Genomic DNA, 10,677 nt, shown 5'->3' with positions numbered 1-10,677 from the left:
TCTCTCTCTATATATATATATATATATATATATATATATATACATATACACTATTTGTGTCCACTAATGCCTTTCACTGTGGATTCGTTCACTGGTCCCACTGAGATTTCCAACCCTATAAAAGACATTCTTACCCCCCAACCCCCAACAACCATCAATTCCCTAAAGGCCTTGGGCTAGTTAGGATTTCTTACCTGCTTCCCTATGTCTATGCTGGAATTTTTTCTGGTTTGACCTTATATAGGACTTGTACATGATGTCAACATTGTCTTGATTTCATATGAGTAAATGACCAGCTGTCTGTAAAACTGTTTCCTTGTGGTTATCCACCCTCTCTGACTCTTACAATCTTTATGTCTCCTCTTCTACAATGATCTCTGAGTCTTCAGATTCAGAGTTTGAAATAATCGCCCTATTCAGGGGTAAGTATTCTGTGATATCTTGTTCTCTAGATATGGCCAATCGGGGGTCTCCAGGAGAATCACCATTTCTGGCATAAGGAAATTTCTCTCATGAGAGTTAAGAGATGCATTCATCCTAAGTGGAGAAGTTGCATTGAAGATGCATCACTTAGGGATAAGCTTCTCACTCACACTTACTGCCTGCATTTGTCCAGTTCTGTGCTAGTCTCTATCTGTTACATAAAGAAGCTTCTTTGAAACGGACTGAAAGGTAAACTTGTCTATAAGTATGAGAATACAAATTTAGAATAAAGTAAGAGATTACGTTATTGTAAGGACGTGACTAAAGTAGATTGTTCTCTAGGATCTATGACTTTTCCACCCATATGTTTGTCATTATGTTTACACTACTGGACGTGAATTCCTTCCCACTGACCTTAATTCCAACTAGACAGCTGTTGATTATTCCCAAGAAAAAAGTGCCACTACTGTACCAGTTGTGATAGTTTGCTGGGACAGTCATTGATGATTAGGAGTCATGGGTATGTAGGACCATAGGTTGTTTTCCCTCTTGACAGCTTACATAATAGCCGTTGTTACCATAAGAGCTAGTCTCCAGGGAGGAGGCTTCCAACACTGTTCCAGCTTCATTGCTCCAAGTCTTGTTCCTTAATGCTAGACTGTCTTCAGCAATAGGGTATTACCATTCAAGCGCTGTTGTAATAGCTTGTGTTATTTTGGAAGTCTCTTGTACTACTCTGACCAAAAACTTGAAAGGAAGTTTCTCTTACCTTGCAGTATGGTTTTTGTTACATAGCCTTCAGCTATACACATGTACACAAGTGTATTTAAAATACAATTAAAAATGTATTTTAAAATATTTTGTTTATTCTTATTCATTTTATATGTATGAGTGCATTGCCCACATGTATGTAACTGCCACACAGAAGAAAGGGGTTGAGAAAAAAGATGTTGCTTCCTCTATTTCTCAAACTAATTTGGTTTGATTGAGAAATTTGCAAAAGTACCAGTACAATGGAATGGGAGAGTGGGACTTTAAGGTGGGAAGAATAAAAATATAGTTAGGGGAGATCTGGCCTTCTCTATAGCTGATGACAGTTTCAAACTGTCCATGGTGATTTTAACTAGGAAAAAAAGTGAAAGGATGAGAAGCCACAGTAAGTGTATAAGCCACCATTTCCTTGTCAGATGTTGAGCTGGAAATGCCATGTTGCAAGCTGTGAGCATGTCACAGAAGAGACTGACTCTGGTAGAGTCATGGAAGGGAAACTCTGGAAGGTTTTCCAAGTTTTGACTGGAATTGTAGTGATGCATGAGAGAGCCACATGCTGACCACTGACCTTGTAGTTCTTGATAGAGCATAAGGTAGATGTTGTCCTAGTAATCTGTAAATGTCAACCTCATACAGCTTAGAGTTACCTGTAAAGATCGTCTCAGTTGAGGGAAAGTCCAGATAAAATTGGTTTCTGGTAATAACTGTTGGGGGATTATCTTGAGTGATAATTAATGTAGGCGGGCATATCCCTCTGTGAGCAATCCCATTCTCTCGGTGTGCAGGAGATGCATAGTAATGCTAGCCCTGATCTAGATAGTTGGCTCAGTGGTTAGGAGCACTGGCTGCTCCTGCAAAGGACCTAGGTAACAACTATCCATAATGCCAGTGTTAGGGGATCTGATGCCATCTTCTGACCTCCTTTGTCACTGCAAGACACAGGTGCACCTCCCTACATGTAGTCAATACACTCATAAACATAAAAATAACTAAAATAACTAGACATGAACTCAGAAGAGCATTACCCCTGGCTTCTGGTCCAAGTTCCTGTTTGAGTTTCTGGGAAGAGTGCCCTCAGCTGTAACCTGAGTAGTGAAAAAATTCATTCCTCTCCTAAATTGGTTTTGGTCAGTATTTTATCACAGCAACAAAAAGAAAACTAGAGCAGACAGGCAAGTATGCCTGGGCAATATAGTTATGGGGAAGTAGGTAGGAAACCCCAACCTGACCAACCTAAGGAACGTTTGACAGCAGATGACTTTTCGGAAGGGGAGACAGTCTCTTTCAAGGTTGGGACTTCTGGAAGGTTAGTGATAGACCCACATTGAGGAACATATGGGGACATAAATAAAACTCTACAGGCCATATTAAATTTATTAGAAAGTACATTAAGTTCTGCAGGGGCAGAGTAAAGGGAGGTGTTGACAGGAGTTCTAAATATCATCAAATTTTGTTGTACTAAAATTGCAAAATTTCATTATATATTCTGGATATTAAACCTCTGTCAGATGTGTCTCTGGTGAAGATTTTCTCCCATTCTGTGGGTTTTCTGTTCACTTCCCTGGTTGCCTCCTTTGATGTACAGAAGATCTTTAGTTTAATGAGGTCCCATTTGTTAATTGTTGACTCTGTTTCCTGAGCAATTGATGTCTGGTTTAGAAAATCCTTTCCTACACCTATATCTTGTAAGTTTTTGCCAATGTTTTCTTCTAAGAGTTTCAGAGTTTCGGGCTTTATGTTGATGTCTTTGATCTATTTGGAATTGACTTTTGTGCAAGGTGAAAGATAGGGGTTTATTTTCATTCTTCTACAGGTGGAGATCCAGTTTTGCCAGCACCTTTAATTTTTTCTAAATCTGAAATCATAAGTGTATGTATATAAAATGATTGTGTGAGTGATTAATAACTGTATAACATAATGGTCATTGAAATACTTTGCAAAAATGAATTCTCATATTTAAGAATATTAGAAAAATATGATGCATAAGTGTAGCTGTTTAAAAACTTTCATGTGACACATATATGCCAGTGGGATAATTGATCATATCTAACAGCATCTGTGACTTTTCTGCTTTTGCTTCATGCACTTACTCTAGGTATAACCATCTGACCATAACTGTTTCAGCCAATGGAATATAAGCAGATGTGAGCATCCTTGGTTATTGGTCCTTACCTTCTCCAGTAGCAGAAAACTTTTCACCACAATGTGAAAATGCCTAGTCTACAATCTCAAACAATGAGAGGGCTGGCAAGAGGCTGTAGCAAGATTTATATAGGATTCAGTATGATAAATCAAGCTTTTATAGGAGAAAAAAATCATTTAATCAGAATCCACTATCAAGAAGACAATAGGCACAATCAAGTCTATCTTGTCCTCCCCACGCATAATCAAAAAGATTCCTTACATTGATGACATTAGGCTTATTTGACCAAATGAGTCTGAGAAACAAACCACTGTGGACTTGCTGGTAAAGATCATATATCTGTGAACTTTCTAGGAGTCTACTGTCAGGTTTGTAAAGATATTCCTTCTAAGGTGAAGGATAAGTTGTTCCATGCAGACCCTCCTACTACCATGAAAGCACAGAGCTAATGGGCCTTTTTAAAATTCAGATGCAGTATAGTCCTCACTTGGGTGTGTGATTTTTGACCCATTTACTGCCTGACTTAAAAAACTGCTAGTTTTGCTGGGTGTGGTGGCACATGCCTTTAATCCCAGCACTAGGGAGGCAGAGGCAGGCAGATCTCTGTTAGTTCCAAGCCATCTTGGTCTATATAGTGAGTTCCAGGACAGCTGGGGCTACAGGGAGAACCTGTCTCAAAAAGACAAAAAAAAAATACTAGTTTTGAGACAAGAAAGAACAAGAGGTCTAGGTCACTGCTCTGGATGTTGTGCCACTTGGGCTATAAAATTCTACAATGCAAATGATACTTCAGATTTCAGTGTAAACAAAAGTAGACCTTCCCAGAGGAGGAATTCAAAAATCAAGGAGATATATGACCCTGGCTGTGGAAATAGGCAACCTCTTTCCCTGGCCATCATTGTCATGGGACAATACTAACTAACGAACAATGTGGTCCTGGATGCAGGCAGGAAGCTTATGCATGAACACAGTCAAATTTAGTTCCAGTCACTGTGCCTACCTGGATATGGCAGCTGCTGAGTGTCAAAGGTACTAGCACCAGAAAAAAATGCTGAGCCTTGGGTGCAACACCATTCCCCGGGCAACCAGGTAACCAGTCAGCAATCTAGTGGTAGGTTGTGTATGTTACAATCCTTCCATCACAAAAAGATCAGGGTTCTGTCCTTAACGGAATCATATTTGTGTTGGGTATGAACATGCTTTTTATGCATGTAAGTTCCTTCCAAAGCTACCAAACATGGTCATAGAAAATAACTCATCTACCCTCATTGTGTTCTATGGAGCATTGTTTCAAACCATAAATTTAATTCCTAGCTAAATAAATGAAGCAGTGAGCACAGCTCGTGGATTCAGAAGCCTTATAATGTTCTCCACCAATCTGATACAAGTGGCTTGATAAATATGGTACTAAGTGTTGAAAGACACTTCTACAGCTCTCCTTGGTGTTCTTGGAAAAATGTATGCTCTGAATCAACATCCAGTTTCTCTGATACTGCTACCCAGAGCCAGGACTGGAGGGTCTAGTAGATAAGGGGTGAAAATTAAAATGGCCAGTCTTCTTTTGTGTGTATCTTATCCTGGAGAACTGGTTTCAGCCAACCTTGAGTAGATTCTAGAGGCTTTTCCTAAAAAACAATTTAAGAACACTTTATTAGTTAAATAATATATGTTCAAGTATGTTCAGCCCTGAGCCAGTTAAGGAACACATAGAAGCCCAAACTATTATCAAAATAATTTGATGTTAATCTTACTTATACAGACTTGCAATATTCTCTCAAGAGATTTTTAAAAATATGCCAGCATGTTAACCCACAACATCTACTAGTTCTATGCACATGTGCTACCTATTTGGGGAATTCGTGAGAACAAATAACGTAATTCATTGCAAACACAGTTGAACTACACCCTCCCAAAAGAGCAAATATGCAATATTTTAAATGAATAAACAATATTTTCTTCATTTTTAATTATAACATAGGAAAGATATAAGAACAATCATACAGTAAATCACTTTTAGTCCAATATATTGAAATTCATGATTTCAGAAATTACATGTTGTTAATTGAATCATGATTCACATATTAAGTCCTGAGAGAAGTATCAATATATTAATAGTTTACCTTGTTAGTTTTCCTGAATTTGCTCCTTCTCATTGAAGTTTCAGTGATTTTAATTTTAAGTAAGAAGTTGGATTGCTTTATAAACACCCTGTGCCACTTATAATGAAATTATTGACTTAGTTCCTGTGGGGATAGCTATTTTCTCTAGCCATACTTAAATTGCTGTCTAACTGCCTGAGTTTGCAATTAATTTGTATGTTTCTCCAAAAAATCCACATCACCCACACTCCCTCATGCAATTGTGGTTCATATTATTCCTATAGCTTCAATCCAGGATCCAGTATGCAGCTATTTCAGTTTTTGGTCATCTGTAGTTTGGGAATACCTTCCCTGTTTTTTTTGTGATTAAATTATTTATTTTTATTTAATTTAATTAATTTTTAGGGGGGCTTTTTGAGACAGCGTCTCCCTGTAGCCCCAGCTATCCTGGAACTCACTATGTAGACCAGGCTGGCCTTGACTCACAGAGATACTCCTGCCTCTGCCCCCCCGCTGTGCTGGGATTAAAGGTCAAGTCTTTTGTCTAGAATGAGGATTCAAATTTCATATTAGTTGTGTCAATACAGTAAACCAAGAATTTATTTAAGAATATATTTCCACTGGCTGAGAAGGCTCTGATTTAAGTATTTATTCACCTTTTGTTGAAATTCTGTTTCTTTCCAAATCCAAGTTTCTGTTTTTTTAAATTTGTTTGTTTGTTTGTTTGAGGCAGGGTCTCCCTGTAGACCCAGGTGGCCTGGAACTCAATATGGAGACTAGGCCTCAAACTCACAGATATCTGCCTGCCTCTGCCTCCTAGTGCTGGGACTAAATGCCTGTGTCACCACACCTGGCCTAAGTTTCTGGGTTTCTTTTTTTTTTTTTTTTGGTTTCTTTTTTTTTAAATAAATAATTTGTTGAGAATTTCATACATACATACATATAAAGTGTTTTGATCATATCCATACCCACTACTTCCACTCCAGCTTCTCCCATATCTCACCAGAAGAAAATATTGTTTATTCGTTTGAAATATGCAATTACTAACATATGTGCCTATCATCATGACAAAAAAAAATCAAAGAATCCTAATTGAGCATAATTCAAATACATTTTTCTATAAATGAAACAATGTTATTATAAGTAATGTTATTCTTATAAATACCCCTCCCCCTTACATGAAGGGCATTCCTTATAGGGGAGAACATGTTTGGCAATAATGCTTCCATATTAAAGGTTAAATAAATAATAAGCAAATCACAATTTCATCTTGATGATTCATATCTTAAGATTAGTTCTGTGAATCCCCCAGCCAAATGAATGACAGAATATACACACAGTAAAAGACTACATGTTCTAAACTTGCCATATGATGTTTGATTTTTTTCATGGGGATATTTAATTTGTATGTCAAAGTAACCCAAACAAGAAACTATTACTCTATTAAAAATAATAAAATGCTGGCCAGACATGGTGGTGCATGCCTTTAATCCCAGCACTTGGGAGGCAGAGGCAGGCAGATCTCTGTGAGTGTGAGGTCAGCCTGTTTTACATACTGAGTTCCAGGTCAGCTGGGGCTACTAGGAGACCCTGTCTGAAAAAGATAAAAATAAAATGCCAAATAGCTATTATTTATGGAATAATATGTACTGTAGTATAATATGTTGCATTAAAGGAAGCTTTTGATGTTGAAAATTGAATTTTATGATTGTATGGTATCACTATACCTTTAATTGCATTCTTTTTACATGATTTTCCGTATTCTTTTAAAAAATATTTTATTTATTATTTTATTTTATGTGTATGCTTGTATTGCCTGCATGTGAGTATACAAAAGGAATCACATTACAGAGTATCCAGTGCAGAAAAGCTGTGAAGAGTAGAAACACACTGTGATGCTTTATGTAGGAGGCTACGCTGGGCTAGACAGATTGGAAGGACTTTTAAGGAAGCTGATCACATGGTTGTTAAATGAGCTAGAATCTTGACATTCTCTGAAGACTTTTACTAGTAATCACACCATTATGTGGGCATATGCTTTGTGGCGCATGGGTATAGCTAACTTCTGTTTTCTTATAGTAATGGGCGCATAGTAAACTATGCATACAGTTTTGAGTGATTTAGATTAGAAAAAGAGCATATGCCAATTTCATTTCATCCATCTCCTTCCCAATTTGTATTGCTTCCATGCCAAGGATCTCTGTAAGTCCTGTACTTATCAAATCAAAACAAACCCTCAATAAAATAAATAGAAAACAGAATGAAGAAACATAGTGGAAATAAGACAGGAAGAATGAAACACCCAAAGCTTGCAAAATAGAAAATGCCCAGAAGTTAATAGGATAGGTCAAATCATTAATCTTTTAGTTCAGAGGAAGTTCTGTTTTCATGGTTACAAGAAAATTACTTTAATATGAAATATGGAAGGTGCACAGGACACCACACTCCATCAAAGTAAGTGGTAGGTGAGATATATAATATCTATTTTTTTCAAAGAACCAGTAATATAAGTAAGATTACCTACATTGAAAGTAGCAATGAGGTTTATACAATTTAATTATTTCAAAATAAGGGTCGCAGAGATCAAAAAGATACAGAGCTAAAATTAAAAAATATTCAACAGTAAATGTCAGTGTGTACTTTTACATATATGCATGCTATGTTTTAAGTAATTGAATTATCAATTTTTAGAAACATGATTTCACCAAGACATCCTCGATTGTCTTGAAATAATTCCCCATTAGCTTTCTGAATACTGATTTTATAGCTATTCACCAAAACCCTAGCTTTATGTGAACTCTTTGAATCTATTTTGTTCTTGAGCGGGAGTCACAGAGGCTAGAGAAGTATTGCAGTGCAACTTCAAGATGAACACATTGCACATATTTATGATATGAACCTAAATGAAAATATATGGCTATATGGATTTTATTGATTATATTAGAAGACATATCTAAGATGGTCAAATCTAATTCATTTGGAGAACTTTGTTAATAAAATTGATTTTATTTTTTATTCAGGTAAATCCACTGCTCCTGATTTCACAGCGAGTCTCCCAGATTCAGAACTGTAACATTCAGAAAGAAACTTACAATTTATAAAATCCAAAACACATATGCCAGTCCAATTTGAAAAGAGGACATGCAGTCAAGAAATGTAACTCTACCAAAAGGAAACAAATAGAAAATTACAGAAATAAAACTTACAGTGCCTGTGGAATTTGTTCTCGTGGAATTTTCTGGTAGTCCCAAATTGCACTGGTTTCTCTTCAGAATCTTCCTCTTCATCTATGTGATTATCCTGCTGGGGAATGGAATCCATATTCTCATCACAAGGGTAGAGTCCACTCTGCAGACTCCCATGTATTTTTTCATCACCAATTTTTCTTTCCTCTAAATAAGCTATACATCCATCACTCTGCCGAGAACACTTATGGATCTTTGTACTCTAAAAGGAAATATTTCCTTTTATGCTTGTGCTACACAAATGTGCTTCTTCCTTATTGTGGGGGCCACAGAGTTCTTCCTTCTGGCTGTGATGGTAATTGGCTTTATGCGACCCTCTGCACTATCCTCTAATCACAAACCACAAGCTGGGTAAGCAGCTGGTGGTTGGCTCCTTGGTTATTACAGTCCTGATTCTGGTAGACCATCCATATCAGATTTTTTTCTCTGCCCTTCTGTAAATCTTACAAAATCAATCACTTCTTCTGTTACATCACCCCATTGCTCAAACTGGCTTGTGGGGACATCTTTGTGAATGAGATGATGGTCTATGTATCTGTTTTATTGATTGTCACTGTGCCCTTTTTGTTGATCCTTGCATCCTATAGTAGAATCACCTCCACCATCCTGAAGCTGCCATCAAACACAGGAAGAACCAAAGCATTTCCTACCTGCTCTTCCCACCTTGCAGTTGTGTTTTTATTCTATGGATCAGCTAGTATCACCTATTTCAAACCCAAATCCAATGAGTATAAGGGAACAGACAAAATCCTATCTTTTCTATACCACATTGACCCCAATGTTCAATCCCTTGAAACACAGTCTGCAGAACAAAGATGTTACAGGGGCATTGAGAAAATTCTTTCCCAGACTGTAAGCATTGTAAGAGAATTAAAATCACACAAATTATTTTTATATTCTATATACATTTAGTTGAAGCATAACTTAATTTTGTAAATCTATAAATAAACTGATTTTGAAATATCTTTTTAGTAGGGCCTATTTTCCTTACCTACAACAATCATGTAAATCCATTAGCAATGTTCTACTTTTAAAAACCAGTGTTTTTCATCACTGGAAACTGTTAAATGGAGTTTGCAACTGAAAGAGAAATGGTCACGTCAAGGCTTTGGAGTGATGTCGTTAATAAATTGCCATTTTTGTGCTCATGGCATTTTCCTTGCTCCAGTTTCCTTCTTTTGATATCTTAATAGATAATTCCTATGTTCTACCTCCATGAGATAATAAAACAGAGATATTCTATTCTGTTATCTGGCTCGTTTTGTTCTAAGTAGGTAAAACTAGTCAAGCATCCTTCAACTCCAAATGTTTCTCTTGAACTTTATTTTCTATTATTAAACAGAGTTATGTGGTCTCCCACTTGTACGCTGATGAATACCAGTACTCATAAGTCAAAGTTTTTACCTGAAGACATAAATACACTCACTAGCATTTTCTAGTTTATGTACATATCCTACAAACTATAGTGTTATAAAAGCCTTGAATAACACTTTATGATACTACGACTTTCATTAAAACTAAGATATATATTTAAAGGTAACATATTTTTTCTGTTTATTTTAATTGTATAACAAAATTCAAAACTGTATTATTTTTTAAAATTTAAGATTAAAATTAAATCTACAATTTTACATCTCACTCATATTTGAAAATGAACAAGGTGATAATTTGAACTGATTTACAATTATTCTTCATGCACTACGCTAAATATATATTAGATCGACACCTGAAAAAACAATATTTAAAGCACTTGTGTTACACGGTCATACCTATTTTAATTGAACTGAAAAGATAGCAATATTTAATTTAATTTAATTAATTTATTTATTTTTGGTCTTTCTTGAGACACGATCTCCCTGCAGCCCCAGCTGTCCTGGAACTCACTATGTAGACCAGGCTGGCCTTGAACTCACAGAGATCGGCCTGCCTCTGCCTCCAGAGTGCTGGGATTAAAAGGCACGCACCACCACACCCCGCTCAATATTTTATTTTTAAA

At 36.4% G+C, this 10,677-nt stretch overlaps 2 pseudogenes; one reads left to right on the top strand and one right to left on the bottom strand.

Annotated features, from left to right (window-relative positions):
- LOC103748053 overlaps nt 1-3,609 on the bottom strand; it is a 12,129-nt pseudogene extending 8,520 nt beyond the window's left edge.
- Nucleotides 3,610-8,577: 4,968 nt separating this feature from the next.
- LOC103748052 lies at nt 8,578-9,546 on the top strand (annotated as a pseudogene).
- The last annotated feature ends 1,131 nt before the right edge of the window (nt 9,547-10,677 follow it).

Source organism: Nannospalax galili, unplaced genomic scaffold, assembly GCF_000622305.1.
Source record: "Nannospalax galili isolate Female #2095 unplaced genomic scaffold, S.galili_v1.0 scaffold1785, whole genome shotgun sequence".
Lineage (NCBI taxonomy): Eukaryota > Metazoa > Chordata > Mammalia > Rodentia > Spalacidae > Nannospalax > Nannospalax galili.
The sequence above is the reverse complement of the archived record's forward strand: the minus strand, read 5'-3'. Positions and strand labels throughout refer to the sequence as shown.